Consider the following 17,964-nt stretch of genomic DNA (forward strand, 5'->3'; position numbering starts at 1 on the left):
AAGTTCATGGGTCGCTGGGGGGGGGGGCGGAGGGGGAAGATAGGTACCCGACGGGGTCTACGCAAGAGACCCGAAGTAGAGAGGGTGATTAACGAAATCCGTTGAAACGAAAAGGAGTGACGCACGGAAGGAGTGCGATCGAATTAATGGGGGAATAAACGGTAATTCCGTAGCGAGGGAATTCTTCCCGCAGGACATGTGGTGATGCCTGGAGGGTAGCCAGAGCTAAGGAATGAGGCGTGAGGATGCCAAGTCACTCACGTGAGAAATTGGATCCCTGCAGAATTCACGTCTCTCGGAAACAAAAGTTAATCACGGTATCACGTATGGTTGAATAATAGTCATTGTTTGAGCGATTGCCCTGCGGATGAATTAGAGAGCACATTGCCCTCCTTCGGATTGTAAGGATTTTTACAGCGGACGAAAACTTTAAAACAAATCTCTTAAAGGGACTGAGAATCCGTTTAAACTAGGATTGCGCTGAAGGTAGCAATCAAACTTTCATTTGTTTCGCTGACGTTTCAAAGCAGCTTAATTTTAGATAAACTCAAATATACCATAGAGTTAGTAGGCTAATATAATAAATGTTATATTTGACATATTTTTACTTCACATTCACCCATTCCGCGTATCAGTTCATATATGTTTTAAGCAAAAGTAAAAAATTAAACCCATAGGTAAACATCTACAGAATAAGCCGCAATCCGCTGCCAGGACGCGTACCGGAGGGTGTTACGGACACGAGCATTGCATTCATAAATATGCACTCATACGTAGAGATTAATATATACATTTATTTGCACTTTTATCTTCACACGTACACATTAACAGTTAGACATAATAACTATGCCTGTCAAAATCATGCAAGAACGAGTAAAAGTTTCGATTTTGCTTTTAGAATTAAGAATGAAGGAGTGGTTACGACTGATTCCGTAATGACCGCAATTTGTGCGTAGTAAGAACGAATACTTTATAAATGATGGCATCTTTCTCTCACATTTTGTGCTAGTGGTCCAATTTTCCAGTGTAATGTGGGACCACAACAATTCCCTCGGCGTCATAGGCAAAATCGGGAATGTACCCTTCTAAAAGTCAATGTCTTGTCTGGTCTCTTCGTGAATAAAGCGGCTCCCATGCCAATTTCTACAACATACCCATCATTCTTACTCTCTCTTTGCGAGGTAATTTTTTAACAAGTTTAGCGGTTTTTCATTGCACTTTTTCCGATTGTTTTATTAACCTTGTGTCCCATGAAATCCAATTGCAGCTTCACTAATGCGAATTAACACGTCTCTGTTACCTTTTCATCGCAATTATTCACAACTCCCTCATGAACTAAGACAGTCTTTAAGATTGAACAGCATCATCCCACTGATGCCCACCAAGAAAGTGCAACCCTTAAGTATTTAATCTGCTCCAAGTTCTCTTTATCTCTGAAATTGGCTCGATTCAAGCGCCTCTATTCTTTACTTCATGCCTAAATAGGCATGTTACCAACGCTACGGTGATTTAAACCTTTGGACTAAGCATTTTTCAGTTTTTGTATGCAAAAGAAAGATGTTTGCCTTATTGAATTAAGGATCAAGCGATTGCATGGGATAAAGTGATACGTGCGGGGGTTTTGTATAGCGGACTTACATGTGCAAACCTTTTTTTTTTAATTTTTAAGTGTGCTTAGTAATTTCATTGCGAGCCTTGTGGAAGTGATTGATATTTATTGAATCAAAATAAGGCATTTTTTTCGGTTTTCCTTGAAATTCCGCGACCGGTTTCTCTTCAGCAATATGTTGGCGACTTTATTTTACCATTACAAAGCAGTTCCTCTATTTTTGACCGATCCGGTTAGTTTGGTGAGGGGCATGTCCGCAGAATAACTGGTAGATTAGCATTCCACATGGGTATTATGCTGTCCGAAAGGGATTTTATTTCCATTTATAATAAGAAATGAAGTCAACCATCTCAACACCTTGAAAACCTTGTTACTTACTTTCTTTTACAACTCCGTACTTTCGTCTACATTATATGCGATCATCAATCCTAGGGTTATTTTTTCAAATATTTTTTTTGTTGAACTCATTATTCACAATGATGTCTCAACTACATGTAATTCTTCATCAATTGAACAGTGAAATATATTCTGTGATTAACCTTCTGCCACAGGAAATCTGAATGTGTTGCCTTGAAATCGTATGTTATTGTAGGGAGTCCATATCATCATGACATAATGGACTAAAAAAACTGGCTATTGTTGAATTTAAACTCTCCAATTAGGAGGCGTTATTATGTAAGCGTAATTCTATCAAACATCACGATGTAATCTACAGGGTTCGTCCGGAAAATAAGTGTACTGAGCTCAGGAAAAAAAATGTATTACACTTTTACATATCTTAAGCTAATATTCCTCAAAATAGGACCCTTGTGAGTCGATACACTTGTTCCAGCGGCGTTCCCATTCCTGGAACGCTCCCGCGAAGGCATCATCGGGAACCTCTCGAAGACTCGTCGTCGACCTCTTCTCTGCCCTCCACGAACATCTTGTGCCACCGAAAGATCATGTTTCTGGACATTGCTTACTCCCCGTAAGCCTGGTTAATCATACCGACAGTTTCGGTAGACGATTTCCCAAGCTTTACCGCAAATTTGATGGAATAACGCTGCTCCAAAAACTTCGGCATCGCGTTCCGTGACGTGGGTCGAGCGTGGAGGTTCGCGTTAACAGAGCTCCTCACTACACCACAGCTCAGAGCCGACTGCCTTTTTCAGCGTCGCTTGCCAACATACCCCCCTCCAATCGCAGCCCGTCAGAGCGGTGCTGGGCGCGCCTGGAGCGGCGCGCCCAGCCCAGGAGTCAGTACACTTATTTTCCGGACGAACCCTGTAAAAGACTGTGATTGACGGAACGATATTAGGCAAGCGAGGAAGTGGGGTTGAATAGGATAACCAAGCTAGACGGATGGAGGGAAGTGGAAAGTCAGGTTTTGTCTTGCTAGGCGAGTCTTTGAAATCCAGGATTGTTCAGCGTGTGTCCATGCAAAACATACTTAAAATGGTATACTACCAAATAACAATAATTAAATTAATTTTACTGCGTTTGATGACATCTAATGAATTTCTTAACACCCCTTTTAATTCAAATTGACATTAACCAGCGCTTTGTGGTGGATGTCAACATTCACCAATAATGGCGTGATTTTGACAAAATGACATTTCTTTTATCATGTACCAACGTTGCTGATGAATACCAAGATCTACCAGTATTTTTTTACATTCAATTCAATTCGGTCATTCGCTGCTGTACAATACAATGCTTGTAAATACAATTACCTATTGAATTTCCGTCATCAAAAGAGACAGGATTTTTTAGTCCGTGCGTCGCATTAGAACCAATTATATTGTCGTCCTTTTTTTTATCTTGATTACCTACTCATGAGAAAATGGATTAATCTCCATTCAAACAAGAAGTTGTAACCCAGCTCATTATTCGCTAAATCGTGCATTCACTTTTCATAGAAAATTAGTTTATTTTTGTGTAAAATTCGTCCTTAAAAAATTCCAAAATTCACCTGTACTATTCCCATCGTTATGCTATACGATATGCTAACACAAATGGAAAATTATAATTGGTAGTCTTCAGGTTAACACAGGTTTTGAATCAAAAGGCAGACAAATCGCAACTACATTTCAAAGTCTCTTAATTCCGACATGATAAAAATCAACACCATACACTACATTAAATCTTTCTATTCTTAACACTTTCTATCTCCTCATTCAGTCCAAAATGCTCATCTTTTCTCCTCCTTCCTCACCATCATAACATTTTGCCCTTTATCATAGTCTCCCCATCGCAAATTAAAACGTCCTACATCCGTCCAATTGATCTGCCTTCAAATTTCTCCCAACACCTTTTTCCTTCGCCAACATGCCTGATAATCATATATTTGTTTTATTTTTGATCCATTTTACCTTTACTTTCACTTTCCATAGACCAACATCTGGAAACTGCAAATTTACACCATCCTCTTTCAACATTAACCAAGTTTCCGCGCATTACATAACTACGCTCTTTATCAATTTTTCACTAATCCTCTCTTTAAATCTTCTCTCAAGGTCCTCATCATTTCTCCCTACTTTTTTGCAAAAATGGCTGCGCCTAATGCTGCTCAGTTTAAGCCAATAGTTTTAATCGAAATGAATTTCCAGTGCCAAAGCGCACGAGTTAGGAATAATAAATAAGTGAAGTGTCTTTCGTGTCACTTCAAAACCCACTCTGCACATTATAAACTAACACTATTATGCTGCAAACTATTATAATTCTCCTTTTGAATAACATTTTACCTTTTTTAAGATCAAAGAAAAACAAATTACAGCCAAAGAAAATGAATCATTCAATGAAATAGGTGGACCACGGAAACATTTTGGTTAATTTGCGGATAATACTCCGATCCCAAATAGCGCCATAGCATCCTATCAAGCATGCCACCTAATGTTTACTTCCTTTTATATTGGTTATTTTTATTTAATGACTATCGCAATTTTAAAAACAAATAGTGTTTCATAAAGAAGTTAGATTTTCATCCATGGAAGTAGTTGAGTATCTAATTGGATATAACTTAATTGGGGGCGTACGTAAGCAGAGTAATCCATGACTTTCCAAATATTAATTAAAGTATATATAATCATGTATGTAAATGTAGTCATCCACCAATCGAGGTAAGTAGTTTTGTTCCCTGACACTTGGAAGGGAAATCTTTTCCTTCACGAATATTGCTTTTTCCAAACCTCATTCATAACCTCTTAGAATTTGAATATAATATTTTTTATGATATAATGAAGGGATAGAAGTTTGGTTTAACTCAATAAAATTTTTAATAATATTTTTTCTTGCGGTAACGTTCATTTACGACAAAATTCATCCCCACAACACACGGTATTTTTCTGAGATATAAAAATGGGCCATGAAAGCATTGGCTGAATTGTCATCAAACTGGCATGAAGAATTTACAAATAAAATGAATTACTCCTCATAGCTCTCTCTCTCACTTTTTCCTAACTATAATCGACGACACTCAATCTACTATGGATGCCCGCAACCGCTCAGGGCTCTCCGCACACGTCCCGAGACGGATGATTTCCGACTGCCGAAGAGGAAAGTCGAAGGAAAATGAAGGGTTAATGAGGGTGGGTAGCTGAGGAGAAAATGGAAGCGAGTGACCGGCTGTGAAACTAGAACTCAGTGAATTTCGCTCCGGGGTGAGCAGCATCGGAGCTGAAAGATAGGAAGGGAGACCTTAAGACTTCGAGGAGGAAGGGCGGAGGAAGTGGCCAGGGGAGGAGACGAATACGGTGTGGCCGGAATGAAAAACGAGCTTCCCTGCGAGACGTGTTTTCGGACACGAGGGAGGGCCATACCAGCGGGACTTCCTCCTGCACCTAAAGTTGGGGAGAGGGGGAGCGGAGCCGGAGAATTTATTGAGCACTGGAGTTCGTGGCTTCCACCTCTCCGCTCCACTTTCATTTTCTCCCTTGGAACCACTCATGGGAATTGAGAGTATAGCTCCATTTTTCGGAAAATGCGACGCCGAAAAATAGGGTTTGGGTTTTTTCGTCAGCCTTAATTTGGCACAACGGCTTATCCTCACATCATATCCTCAGATACAATCCAAGTTTTAAAGTTTATATGTGTGTGTATATATATATATATATATATATATATATATATATATATATATATATATATTCAAACACGAAATCCCGCCATATGGCGAATAAATATTCATTTACATGGAAGTAGATATAAGGAAAAGAGATAGGAACAAATGTGTTTTCCTTTCTATATGTTCCTATCCCTTTTCCTTATATCTAATTCCATGTGAAAACAAAATATATATAGAGCATGCGCCCGGCAAGTGGAAAGATCCGGTGTTCCCGCTCAAGGAAATATTTTTGCACTTGTGATTTGCCTGATTCCGCCTTCTCCACCTGTCCAGTGTTCGTCCTTAATATGGGTTCCCCTATCCCTTTTCCTTATATATATTTCCATGTGAATATATATATATATATATATAATATATGTGGGTCGCGGTAGTCCAGGGGGTAGAGTGTTGGACTGCTGACCGGAGGGTCCCGGGTTCCATTCCCGGGCGAGGCACTCTGGGCACCCGCAGCTCCACCCAAGCTAAAGTGATTTTTCGAGTACCAGATCTTCCTGGGAAACCATAACCGGCACAGGGAAAGGAACTAGCCCCCCTACCCTGATGTATGAATTTCGCGCCGTATAGGGCTTAGTACTGGGTGAACTCTACCATCACCAACTAATCCGACGACCTTCGGGTTGACTACTGTGTTTATGGTTATTTTTATATAAATATAATGATAAATATTCATAATAATTACATATAAATATAATATAAATATATTATATTTATATAGATATAATATATTTTCCATACATTATATATACATACATGTATATATAAATAACTGTTTTTGTTATATATATATATATAGTATATATTATTCCTTACACATAAGTATACATACATAAAGAGAAATAGTGTGTGAAAGAGAAGACGCAGGCCTACATGTATATATATATAAGATTTCGCTCGAGTGCTCGGTGTGTCACACGTCCCTCTTATCAGCTGAAGAGATCGCGGTCCTGGAAGTTCAACATGAGCATCGTGGCGTCGTGAAGATTAACTTTGTCGGGGATATTATCTTATAAAGTGTTCCCATGCGTTTCGCGTTGCCATCCAAGTTTCAAATTCATAATTCATGGACAAGCCAGCGGTAAAAGTCGTCCGCTCACTACGGGGCACTCAGGAGAGAAAAAATATTTATAGTATAAACTGCTAACTTAAAAAAATGGGAGCCGTAAAATAAAGGTAAAAAACTCGACTTCCCACTCCTGGTGAATTTGATGGAGCCTGGAAGTGCATTTAGCGCTTGACCCAGTAGACATCGACTCGGTCGAACCACTTTTTCCGGTGAGAAGGAATGTAAAGGCCTTATATCTAAATCGCACACCTTTCTGTACTTAAGATAGTATTCAAATTTTTTCTCTTACTTGATTGAAACCGGGATTTTAAATCATAGGAAAATATGGCTAGTTTATTCAAAATTAGGTCCGTTCCTGAAAAAATTAACCTATTCGCATGGAAATGTCCCCCCGTTACACGTGTTAACTTTCGGTTCTATACGTAAATCTCCTATACTTGCGTTCTTCGTTATGAGGCAATGAAGACAATGTTTTCGGGAAAACTTCATTCCGTGTCAAAGTTTAGTCCGTATTTAATGGAAATTTAATAATTCTACACAAACGGGTTGGGATTATAATAAAAGAATTTAATTTTCCTTCGTCACGTTTTAAAAGACATACAAGGCTGTCTAATATTTTACGCTTTTAGAAATAACCATCTAATTTTAATATTAAGTGAACACACACACATACATGTATAATATATATATATATATATATATATATATATATATATATATATATATATATATATACACACACACACATATCTTTGATGTGGAAACACTCACGAAAGTAATATAACATTTGGACGGCACAATAGAATATAGAAATATAAATAGATAAATAGAGAACACATAAAAGGACTCTAACATATCAGAAATTTTAAGCTTTCAGCCCTCTCTGAGGCCATCTTAATGTCAGACTCATCTGTCTGCCGTAGGGTAGGCACTGAGTCTGACCTGAAGAAGGCCTCAGAGAGGGCTGAAAGCTATAACTTCCTGAAATATGAGATCTTTCCTTTATGTGTTCTATTGTTCCGTCCGAATGTTATATATATAACATTGGGACGGAACACATGCATATATATACATATAATATAAAAACATTTTTTATATACATATCTATGTATATATAAATAAATAAATAAATAAATAAATATATATATATATATATATATATATATATATATATATATATATATATATATATACATATATATATGTATACATACACACCTATATCAGATATGCTGTTAACCGCGTAGCAATTATCGGGCACTATTTTAATGTGAGGAAGTTTCTACCGCATTGCCCTTTTTTTGAGATAAACACATGTTAATGACACACGTGCCATCCAAAAATTTGGTTATTAGGCCAAATATTTACGCATATTATACAATATAGCCTGATACTAAAGTATACTTATTTAACGATTCCTGGTTTCTGCAAAACTTACATAAAAGCAGGGAGGAGATCAAATAAAAATTATGGGGTACTGGCTATATTTGAACAAGGCATGTTTAAATGTTTCCATTAGTTCCAATTGATACTTCTGGAAAACACTTTCAAGTAGCCCTCATCCAATTCAGGATTAGTTCCACCCTCCAATGCAAAGCGTACTTGTGATTAAGGCATTGTGACAGTGACTCTCACTTCTCTCATGGCGAACGGAGAATTTTTAACGCTAAGGCGAGACATAACCAAGGGGAATGTAAAAAAAACTCAGCCTGCAAACACCTCCCGACATTTCTTTCCGGGAGTTCATAGTCAAGGTCGACATGAGATATTTCTGCTATGGCATGAATCTTTTGGATAAAAAGTGGAAAGTCTTTTTGGGGAGGCTTAATTTTCCTGAGACATAATTTCCACTTTGTCCAGTTCCGGAAATTGTTATGTTTATTTCCTGAAATACCTCCGCAAAACCTCTCGCAGTCCCACGCAACACGTGCCTATATGTATTCTATAAAAAAATGCGTTCCTTCCCAGAGCTTATACCCCATCGATCCACCCGTGATACCCGGCTCACATCGTTCCTCCACACAATACCAAACTGCTTCTCTACCTCCCCCCCTCCCCTCCTCCCTCTCTCTTTCTCCATATCCTCCGTTTCCGCCAAAACCCAACATCATCCTCCCATCTCACTGACCACTCTCACTTTGACCACTCCTCTCACCAACTAACGACACACACACACACACACACACACGAACTCTCCCCCCGCAGTTCCACACTTCATCCCCGCCCAAAAACCTCCGTCCTCCCTTCATTCGAAATCACCTCCAAAAGGGGCCCCCTCCCCAAACCCTCACACAACTTTCCCACCTTCCCTCAAGCTCAATCCCCAATCCCCTTAGACTCCATTCCCACTTTCTAACATTCTAAATCTTCGCTTATCTGGCTCGCTTCCCAGATGAGTGGCCGCCCGTGGCCACGCCGCCCGACTCCTCTTCATTAAAAACGGCGAAAGGCGCTTCCACTGCTCGCCCGGTAGAGGATGAGCGTTTGGATGCGGCGCGCCGTGAATAAATATCCCCTTCCTGGTTTCAAAATCCTAACGAAATCGTATCTCGCTTAGGGGGCACATCGCGAGGAAATATATACGAACGAATTTAGGAATGTGGTTGAAGAATAGTGACTGGTTGAGTCGGGAAGGATTCTTTCCCCTCCCTGATTAAATTGGTAGTTTTCCGACGGGAATGAGTCGGCGATAAGATCTCTTTGGGCTAAACTCCAATAACAGGTCCCGTTTGAAGAGCTATTTATAGAAGACATTTTTTCTCTGATTAATCCTCGTCTTTGCTTACAAAACCCCAAAGCGGATGAAGGCGAGAGGAGAATGGAGAGCGAGTGGTTTCACATGCATTGTTTTCAAACTTATTATAATCTCTAAATAGCAACTACATTTTGGGGGTTTTAAATTCATTCTCACGATTGAAAATGTTCGGTTGGATATGCGATTTACATCACTGTATATAGATTTGACTAATCAAACCCACGTCTGAGGTGTTAACTTACGTTATCAGGCCTTGCGATCCTAATATTCGCCAACACTAAATCTTCACTCCACCTTGACTCATACTATATGTATACTGCATACGTGATGTATCATCATGAAATTAACTTAAATAATTAACTCATACGGTCAAAGAAATTACAGCTAGCGTATTATTTATAATATCTCATGGAATTCGTTATATTTAGATATACTATTACTCGTATTTTCGTTCTGCGTGCAATATTGTACTCAAACAGGAATTATATCCTGTATCGTGTATGAAATAATAATTTGTGGCATGTGCACACGATGAAAGAGGAAATTCTGAATGACTTTAGGAAAAATGTCCCACGTACTAAGAAAGAATTAAGCAGGAAAATGTGTTAATCCCTGAATAATTAGTATAAAGACACAGGTATAAAATATTCTGGTAATAATAGTATATATCGAATAATCAAGAAGAAAACGGTAGAGTATATAAGAGAGGATCAGTTTGGATTTACAGAGAAGTAGAGGAGCAAGAGAAGCTATTCCAGTCCTCAGACTTATCGTAAAGAAGAATATACGGAGAGATCGACAAACATATATCGCATTCCTTGATTTGGAGAAAGCCTTTAACAACGTGGACTGGATTATGATTCTACGTATCGGAAAGGAAACTGGAATAAGCTATAACGACAGGGGACTGATACACTCTCTCTATAGAGAGTAGGCGGCAGTGATTAGATGCAGTGAAAGCAGGAAAGAAGGTAAAATAAAAAAAGTTAGGGCGGAGTTGCTCATTATCGCATTTGATATTTAATGCGTATATTGGGAAGTTATTTGACCAGAAGAAGGAAAAAATTTCGGGGCGACGAACGAATGAAAAGAGAAAGGAAAAGTATGCTGCGATTTGTGTACGACAGAGCCATACCGATGGAGAAAAAAACGACTTTAAAAGGATAATAGCAGATAGTATGGAGAGGGGAGTGAAAAGGTTGAATTGAGGCAGTGCTTTGAATTCAAAGTAGATGAGATAGTCTCCAAGTGAAGATAAGGAAAAACTGTAGGGAGTGGGAGAGGTTTTTGCTATTTAGGCAGCGAAATTTCTAGTGTTGGAAGAAGAAAGAGGGATGTAGTAAGTAGAAAATTAATGGAGAAGAAGGCTTTATAACAAAAGAAACACCTACTTAATGGCAAAATGATACTAGCATAGACACAAGGAAGAGATTCGATAAAAGTTGTACCTAGAGTCCACTTTCCTAGAGGTGTGAGATTTGAAGTATAGGGACACATCCTGTGGCTCGATTGTTTACTGAAGATCATTATTGAAGGGGAGAGGGATTTCAGAGGAAGGTCAAGGATGAACCATGAGAATTAAGGTAATAGAAAATGTAAGGAGCTCAGATAGAATGAAGAGATTGCCAGACATCAGCATATTATGGAGAGCTGCTGTCAAACGACTCCCCGGACTGGTATCCCATGATGATGATACCATAAAAATTAATTTAATAAAGTAGATAAGCCATATATTTTGTCATTATTACGTTTATAGGCATTAATTGTTTCTAAAGGATGATCGGTTTTGACCAAATCGTTTTTTTAAATTAAATAGATATCCCCGCGGGTATAAATGAACTTCGAGAAATTAATTTACTTTTGTATTTCATATTTTTCTCTCTCCTCATAAACCATTTGTTTAGAAGTGGAAATTATAAATTGGAACTGTGGACAAGGTATGCCTCAAGAGCAGAAGAGGAAGAGGGAGAAAAAGTTTATAGCCCACGGCTGAGAGAAAGTGAACAAGAGCGAACGCACCCATGGGCATGGATGGACTCCCTTACGGCAAGTTTCCATTCCGCCTTTCCCAGTTCACTGTGCTTGGTTTCATCCCGAATCACAACCCCGTGTCCACATATCCCCTTGGAAAGGCTTGAGAATATTTCCCCAAACCCAATGACTCTACTTTGAATCTTCTTCCTCATCTGCAGGTTACGGAAAATCTGATAACGGAATCGCTCCAAAGTTCCTAACTACCTTTCATTTGGGTTCCGTCTTCCGCATTGTTTTGCAATGTTCTGCCCACCCACTTTAGAATCATGACCTTCAGCCAAACAAAAAAATAAATTAGCCGAATCTCACCTCTGACGTCAATCGATGAAGACCCATGTTTACGCAATATTTTTCTTCGTTGCTCAATATTGCTGATGTTCGCATAATTCAACTAAACAAACACTTTAACAAAAAGTCAAATGCTTTAAACTGAACATGGAGTAGATGACAATAAATTAAATATATACCATTCATATTCAAAAGCGAATGAAAGGTAAGGGGAAGATTTCTCGTGAAAACTGTTAAGTATTTCATGTAGGGAAAGGCATTATGATATGTATTTGATACACGTATATAATATGATATCCATAAGGGCATAATGCAATAATAAAATAACAAGTATATGATCACGACAAGCCAATACGAAAGGGTAGCGATGTCGGTCGAGACTCTTTGGAAGCTAACTTCAGGGTCCAACGTTGAAATCGATGACGAAATTATTTACTTTAATATTCTAAATTAATGGAAGTTAATGCAACGAAGGACAAATAGTTGAAAGAATGGAATCAATCTTTAAGTTCTCTAACGGCATGAAAACTGAGACTATCAGGACCACCATCAAAGATTAATATGCAATAATAATGTATTATCATGTGGACTGTTGTTCTATGGTTTCGGTTAATGAGAACATTAATATGCAGATAAAAAATAGAATTGATGTAAAACGAGTAATCTCATCGAAAATCTTCATCATTCATATTAGAATTAATGTAAGAAAAAGTATAATATTAAACTACTTCGTTGATTTAGCAAAATATTTCATCACATTTTCATCACATGTCTTGATGTTTGTTGCTCCTCATCGGTAACAATATCTACAACATGAGGTAGTAAAGGAAATGCGTTTTGAAGCGTACAAAATAAATGTTCGTGCAAAAAGTTATGTATCCATCAAATCCAATTTATCCTTAGGGCAACCAATCGTCATAGTAGGTCTCGACCCAGAAATCATTGCGAGAAAAAAATCGCAGTGCTATTTTTGTCATAACCTGATATTAATTATTGTTCGCATTATATACATCATATCCGTTTTCCATTAGGGTATTTCAATATAGAATATTTAAAATATATTTTCATGCGAGAATTAGCGTGGGAACTTAAACGAAATGATTCAGTTACAAGCGATGTGTCAAAATATTATCTCAATCATTGTGGTTTTAAGGGCAACGTAAAGAATCAGTACTAATATAATGAAATAAATTTTGTATAAAATAAGTCATAATGATAATGGCTCAGTTAATAATCGAAAAAACCGTCTATAGTAAACTCTTTACGCCATGATCGTATAAATCAGGTTAATCAATCATATATCATTGATAAATATGATAGAAAATTTTCAGTATGTGTGTTAAGAAAGAGTTATTATCATGCACTGCCAATTCTACCATTTAATTGTTCCATGTTTTAGTCAACTTTTGATCATTTAATTTGATTGTTTCTCAAAAAAAGCATTCGAAAAGGAAAAATATCTCAGAGCATTTTTTTCCACTGGAGTTTCGATGTTCTTTAAGGATAAAATCTCAATATTCGTAATGGCATATTCGCTATTATCAGATTATCAGACGACTAGCTGCTTTTTCGCATACCTGTTTCCTGTCAATCATCTCAATTGCAGTCAGCGACAGTCAATCTCATCGCGGAAGTCTCTTACAATAGCTAATACTTCATGAATTTCGTTAAGGGTCAGTTTGATTTTGATTAAATGCTTCCCAATCGTATTCAGAGGGATGTAACAAAAAGGAATTGTTATTCTTTTTCTGTCACCTTCGGAAATGACAATGCACCGAGGGTATCTATCCCAAGACCATTTCGTAAGACGCCGTGCGTCATCGTTATTCCTTCCAGCCTTCTCGGACCCTTGGCGTCACCTTTTAATTCGCGGATGCACCCAAACGAACAGCAGCACCATGACAACCAATACAAAGTCAACCTCGTTTACGACCTCATTTTCGCATTGTTGGAAACGGAGTCAACGCGACGCTCGCCCCTGGTTCCCTTCCCAGTGCTTGTCGAGTTCTCTCTCTCTATCTCTCCCACACGAAACAGCGCTTCCGCCCGCGTGATGCACAATGAAAGGAAGAGATGTCGCCACCGGCGCTTATGATCGGAGGACAATGGGAATTGCATGGCGTTGTTAACTGTTGGAGGTGAAGACCCTATTCGTGGGCTTCTCAATGTCACCCCGCGTGATCAAATGCCTTCTACTTCGGGGTGATCCAAACGAATGAACGTCGAGGTTGAATGCCCGCTTGATGGGAGACCTTTGACCGAAAAAAAGGCTTTGTAAAACGAAACGATTAAAGGAAATAAGGAATACAACGAAGGGGAAAATGAAAGAATGCTGGAATTATTTTTTTTAATTTAACGATTAAAAAGAGTCCACCGTGCATCCCTAGGTTACGCACATTATCCTAGACAGACTTAATGTCTCGTACTAGAGAATGACTGGTCTTAATAGTTCTTTTCGGATTCACCCCACTGAGCGCCGAAAATAAATTGATTTTATGAGAATTGATCTTCTATAGAGATGAAAGACATCGATTGCTCCTTCACTGTACGGTTTGCCTTTCAGGGTAACTCACCCCACAACTCATCCCAAAGAGAGAGTTCCAATACCGCTAATAAGGCATGGAGTATCGGCCTCTCTGATTTCATGTGGTTCGTTTAATTTGGAAGGATTATTTATGGTAATTCTGCCCCAATGCTTTTTCCACTATTGTCTCAATCTAATATATAATCTTATATAACTTGACTCATATATTGTCTTAATCTAATAGGACTTGAATCTAAATAGACACAGCAGTATTTGCGACAGCAATCACATCAACGCCCGTCACATTCACGGGAGTTGGGCAGTGTTGGGCCGCCTTGCACCTTACCCTTACAGTAGCAAGATAAACAATAATCTCTCCGTGTTATCAACTGACTTGGGGATGGGAGATTCAGATTACAAAGGATAAGGAAGGAATTAAATAACAAAACTCCCGTAACGAAATTGAAGGTGGGATAAATGCTTGGGCCGCGAAACACGCAAACTAAATCCCCAAGGTTCTGAGGCTCGGTTTCACACGGTAAAATATTTCGTCGAGGCATGCATGACATGACGATGCCTTCTTTCCAGAAATGCTTCCTGAAACTCATCCCTCGAGCAAGGTCAAAGCACCCGAGGCGCCCGTGTCGAAGTTTCTCGTGTGACAGTTCATGAGTTCGATATTACATTCGGCTAATGGAATCCGGTGAACGTTTGCCAAAGAAAGACAAGGACTAAGAGGGACTCATTAAATCCGACGGAGGCTATAGGGTGTCAACGGCTGTTGACGGACGTTTCTGTGTCCGTCCCCACGGTCTCAATTTCCTACTCAGTGCACGAATACCCGAAAAGAAGGGTGTAAATACTTTCAGAGTTCGCGTGAATTTCTTGAATCGTAATTGCGTATTATGAGTATAAAATGCATCATTCCCGGTAAAATGTGGCATTTCACAGATATAAAAATAGCTTATGTGAAAATGTCACGGATTTGAATAATAACGTGCACCAGGATGGCAGTAGCGAACAAAAACAAAAACACAGACACACAAAAAAATAAATTCACGCGTATTCCGGACTTTTGGTGGTCAAACCAGTTACTTAATACAGAGAAGGAACTGAGGAAAACATACATACACGCATTCATATGAGGATATATGGGATTGGATACATAGCTATAAAATGTATACAGACAAAATAATGATGAATATTGTACTCACTCAGTTGAAGTAAAATTATCCATACACACACACACACATATACATATATATATATATATATATATATATATATATATATATATATATATATATATATATATATATATATATATACACATATATATATATGTATATATATACATATATATATATACATATATATATATATATATATATGTATATATATATACACACACAAATACATTTTTACATATTTACATACATACGTACATATATACATATATACATATATACTTACATACATATATACGTACACACACACATGAAAGTAAATATAACGCTGCCCCAGGAGTGACGACGACACAAAGAACAAACTCAAATTTTATTTCATGAAAAATTAAAAAAAACTGTGAACGTCCTTTTTTTTAGTTTTGTACTATAATTACCCTTGCAGCATTATCCATAAGATAAAAAAAGGATGAAAAACCTTTTCAGCTTTCTAGTTTATTTTTTTCGTGCAGTCGTGTTTATTTAATAATTTAGTTATCATTCCTTTTTGCCTATTTCTTTATTAGACTATGGTTTTTTCAGGTGAAACCACTTTTTGGACAATCTTGGTAACGTAGGACATGCTATCATTGTATATATATCAAATTTTCCTACTCACTTAATTTAATGCAGTGGTTTGTTTTTGTCAATTTTGAGAAAAATTAAGTTCTATAATTTTTTTATCTGCATATATAAGGAAGGTAGCTCCTTTATTTTCATCGATGCTTCTCCATTCACTTGTTTACAAGTAAATTAATTAAATATATTCAGAAATACGAAATAGCTCTATGAAATTACCCGACATTTCCCAAGGGTGAATGATAATTCTGGACTTTCTAAGGTTATTTTTCCCGAATCACACCTGGCAATTATATTTTCCTCAAGTACGGAATGTGTAGGCTCTGGAGATGTTCAGCCTTTTAAAATGGAGTAAATCCAGGAAGTTTGCCTTGGTGACTGTGTGCATGATTTCAGTACGGTTAATCGAGTCAATGAGAGAATGAACATTTTTCCAGGATTTTCTCCAGATTAATTATTGAGCAATATGAAATGGATGGTTCCTTAAATTTTCTCTGACACTGATCTCAGGTATGTTCACATCTTTAACTTCTGCTTGGCGTTGAGTTTTTTTTTGATTGAGGGACAGTATTTACATACCAGCTCATCCGAAGCCGTAAGGATTGCCTATTTTGCTGGTAATATCAGCTCTGAATAATGAGAAATCGTATATTTCGCAAGTCATGGGATGATCTCTTCTATGTCGAAGTGAAGGGACAAAATGTTAGCATTTGTGATCCGCGCTGAAGAATATTAGCACAACTCACAGTCATGGTGAAAGCATAAAACGAATGATATATCAACCGCTTTCACGACGCTTCCTTATTACGAACGGATTACTCGCGGACAGTTTGCTTTGGACTGTGAAAAAAAAGACTACCTTGATGCTGTTTCACGCATCATCGGTGTCTGGAAAGGTCGATTCCGTGACGAGATGAGTTGGAAATCAGGATAATCGCACTAAAAAGGAACGATTCTGTGAGCCTATCCCGGATTCTCTACGTTATTTTCGCATGTGCTTAGTTGCACTCCCACTTGATTGCTATGGTAATAATGCAGGAGTATTGACGCCGATGAATACTGGGGAATCACGGCCGGTTACCGTCAGTCCAAACTCTCAGCAAACGTATGTATTTCAGAATGCTAAACACGCTAAAATGTTATACTATTATAAACGGAGATAAATACCTTATGCTAAAATGTTGGGTAATTAACGAATACTAATGTAATAAAAAATGTTGTGCTAACACTCATCATTGTAAGTTATATGTTGAACTAATTCTAAGATATCACGGAATATTAACTCGACACCTCTTGGTTCATGATTGCGATGCTGCCTGAGATCCTTGCATGACGTGTGCAACCATTCAATTATATCATTATTCCTTTTCTTTCAGCCATTCCAATTTTTTGTTTACTCAAGCTGAAAATTATTTAAGTGTTAAGTACCATAAACTTGCTTCGGTTTTCATTCATATCTCGGTAATACTTATTAACTGTTAACACCCATTATTTTTTATAGCAATATTCTACTGGGTCAGGGAAAATTTTTGATGGATTCAGGCACTACACATTGCTTCACTCCTAATACCTGACTAATATGGCATGAAATATACTTAAAACCTGGATTAAATATTAAAATAACTCATTCTTTAGCTCTGCAATATTTTATATCTTCCTTAGCTATATGCAAAATAAGTATACTTTCCTTCCCTTACCTCACTTTCCCAGTATTCCCTTTGATACCGTATTCACCATTTCATTGCCTCTCAGTATCTCTTGCACCCATTAGTCGTGCTTTCTTC

The sequence above is a fragment of the Hetaerina americana genome, unplaced genomic scaffold (assembly GCF_022747635.1).
Source record: "Hetaerina americana unplaced genomic scaffold, ioHetAmer1.1.p SCAF_4, whole genome shotgun sequence".
Lineage (NCBI taxonomy): Eukaryota > Metazoa > Arthropoda > Insecta > Odonata > Calopterygidae > Hetaerina > Hetaerina americana.